The sequence below is a fragment of the Octodon degus genome, unplaced genomic scaffold (assembly GCF_000260255.1).
Source record: "Octodon degus isolate 3935 unplaced genomic scaffold, OctDeg1.0 scaffold00009, whole genome shotgun sequence".
Taxonomy (NCBI): Eukaryota; Metazoa; Chordata; class Mammalia; order Rodentia; family Octodontidae; genus Octodon; species Octodon degus.
In genome coordinates, this window is record NW_004524585.1 from 11,080,357 (window position 1) to 11,083,666 (window position 3,310).

At 42.0% G+C, this 3,310-nt stretch overlaps 1 protein-coding gene and 1 pseudogene across 2 annotated transcripts in view; one reads left to right on the forward strand and one right to left on the reverse strand.

The window, feature by feature from the left end:
• Window positions 1-3,310, forward strand: part of Nav1 (neuron navigator 1) — a 260,493-nt gene that overhangs the window by 200,555 nt on the left and 56,628 nt on the right. The window lies entirely within an intron of this gene.
• The window catches only part of LOC101567410, a 2,286-nt pseudogene continuing 1,005 nt past the window's right edge, over window positions 2,030-3,310 (reverse strand).

The window sequence follows — 3,310 nt, forward strand, 5'->3', positions numbered from 1 at the left end:
TAAATAAATAAATAAATAAATAAATAAATAAATAAAAGAACTGGGGATTTAACTCAGGCCCTTGCGCTTGCCAGGGAAGCACTTATTCTACTGAGCTATCTCCCCAGCCCCTAAAATTTTTATTTTGTTGAATCAACCATGAGGAACTAATGAAGCTTTTGCTAAGTGCTGCCCTTTGGGTATAGTATCTGGTACTATCTGGAGTGTGATAAGAGGAGGGAGAATCCATAGAATATGACCAATAAGAAGGCTTTTACTGGACCTGGTGACACACATCCACTCCCCAGCACTCGGAGGCTGAGGCAGGACGACTGCATATCTAAAGCCAGCCTAGGAGGTTTAACAATTTAGCAAGACCCCATCTCAAACAACAAAGAATAAGTAGAAGATGTAGCTCAGTGTAAAACCCCTGGGCTCAATCTCCAGTACTAAAGGAGGAGGAGAGGAAGAAGAAATGGAGGAGGACAGTTTTCACAGTAGTTCAAGTGAGAAGATAAGGCTCTGAAGTAGAGCAAGGCCGAGGAACGGAAGGGAAGAGAAAGACTGAGAGGCAAGTGGCCACTGTCCTAAAAAATCTTGATGAGGAGACCGAGGAACAAGAAGCTGTAGGCAAACCTAAGTTTTTTTGTTTTGTTTTTTGTACAGATCAGAGTTTAGTATCCATCCTTTGGATGTGTAACTAAGCAAGGAAATGAATTTTGTTACAGTTAATTTGGTCCTGAAAAATGTTTGCGTCTTTATTATCCCTTTTGTATTATTCTTCACTAGCCCACCTTTTAACCTTTAACTTTTGAATACTAGTATATATAAATCTTTGAAATCAGTTGTTATTTAATTCTAAAGCATTTGACACTTCTTGCTTTAATACTTTTAAACACAAAACTACATAACACAACAGGCCAAATTCCATTTTGTTCTGCAGTTTACCCATCTGATCCGTGGTTATAATTCTGCCATTTAAAATATACTAAAATCTAGTTATTTTCCAAAAATTATCTTCAGTAGTAACTAAGTATATTTTCCATGGAATTACTTCTGAGAATGTTATTTTTCAAAATGTGGGAATATATATGTATATTTATAATCTTGTGAGTTTGAAATCTGTTTTCTGGCATCTTATGTATATACTTGTAAAAAAAATTATATAATTTTGTGATAATGTAGTTTTCCCCTAAATTTAAAATGTACTCTGTTAATAGTAAATGAAAGCATTTTAGGGGCTGGAGAGATGGCTCAGTGGTCTAAAGCACCTACTTGAAACAAGCTTGGCAAAGCACAGGGACCGCGTTTCGATCCCCCAGCACCACATGCCAGCCAGCCCCGCCCCCTGGTGGGCTGAGCTGGCCACACACACACAATAAATAAATGTAATAAATAAAAATAAATAAATAATTTTTTTTAAAAAAAGAAAACATTTTAAAGAACTGGTCCTGTCATGTCCACTTGTCACTGACCTGTCTCCACCCTGCACACCCGCCACACTCCCTTCACAGAAGGCACAGAACCGAAGGGCAATTTTGCCAAAGTGGCACTCGAACTGAAATGCCTGTGTTATACTTTTCAGACGACATTCATTTAAAATATAAAAAGGACAACTTGAATGACTATTTAAAATACCCTCGGTGCTGCCAGCCCTGCTGCTGCAGATACATTACAAGCATTATAACATCTTTGGGAAAAGTGAAAGCAGCATCAGGCTCCTGAGAAGGACTGGGCTTCACTGGTGGCACAGCCCTGGGCTGCAGCCCGTCATTCACAGGGGCGCACTGCAGAGAGGCTGGCTCTCACCCCGGGGGTACAGACACGCCTCTTTTTGTATTAAAAACAAAACAACAAAACACCCAATGTCAAAGCACTTAATAATAAACTTACAAACTTGAAAAATTAGACACTTCAGATAGGCAATAAACTTCATATCATGAAAGCATTGTATTCCGAGTTTCAAAGATTTGACAAGTTCTGTAGATCATCTTTCATTGTAGGAAGAACCTTTCAAACTACATGATCTTCTGCCAAGTAGGACCAGCTATCACTCGCTGGTTTGAGGTCGGATCTATTTCAAGGCATGTCTCGGTGGTACAGTAATGGTGGGATGACGAAATGCGCAGTCTGGTCTTGTACACTGAGTGTTAAATCTACAGTGTTTGGAATGATAAAAGGGACATTCCATTTTCTTACAAGCTGGGAAATAACGGCAGAGCTGACTGGTAGAAGGAGATGCTGGTGTTGTAACTGCTAGCTTTGGAGGCAGAACTGGAATTCTTCTGTTGGTATGAGTGAAGGGACAGTCTGGTTTAGTGCACTTCACATCATATTTACAATTTGGATGAACAAACAAACATTTTTCAGCAAACTTACAATTGGGGAAGGCTTTGCAAGGGGAAATGGGATGGTGGTACGCACACTCATCTCCGTTTTTACAAGCAAGCCAGTACTTGCAACGCTCCAAAAACTTTTCTGGTTTCTGTGCCGCATTCAGTTCACTCATCTCCACATAGGAAAAGCCACCATCTGGGTCACCACGCTGTCTGTTCACCAACTGCAGCTGCTGTGGGTGGAGGAGATCTTTGAGTCCCTTGTTTGAGGCTGCAGTTTGGTTTACAGGTTTCACTCCTTCAAAGCACATGTCCTCCTCTTGATCTGACATGTATCCTGGGGCACTGGGGACACCATCCAGCATCACCATAAACTTGGGACTTGCAGGTTTATCTGGTTGTACAAGATCTCGTGTCTGCATAAGGTGTCCTGAAAGTACCCGCAGGGTATCTGCAGTCTTCATCCCCAACTCTTGGTTTGGTGCCACTACGATTTCCTCAGACAGCTTTGGCTTCTTCAGAATAAATGATCTTGTGTCTGCATGGACCATGGATTCCATGTCATAGTAATCTTGACTCTGCAGCGTCTCTGCCATGACTGGGTCAGTCTTCGGTGGGGATAACAACTGCCTCTGTTGAGTTCCTTGACTTTTTTCTGTATTATCTCCTTTTGTTTCCTCTTCTTTAATAGGGGGGCTGACTCTAGGGGACCTGCTTTGCCCCTGGACCACCTCTGCTAGCAATTCTTCTTGTGATGTTCTTGTTCTGGGAGTAACCAGAAATATCTGTTTCTGAGGGACTGCAGAATGGTTGGTTGTTTTTGTTACAGATTCTTGAGCTTCAGATAAGCCTTCAAAATCAGATTCTTGTTAGCTTGTTTAGAAGGTGGAAGAGAAGGTCTCTGCTCAGGCTTGGCCGGCACCGACACACTGCTGGACACACTTCTGGCCCGGGAGCCGTAATCCTCCTGCTCCTCCTCCTCCTCCTCCTCCTCC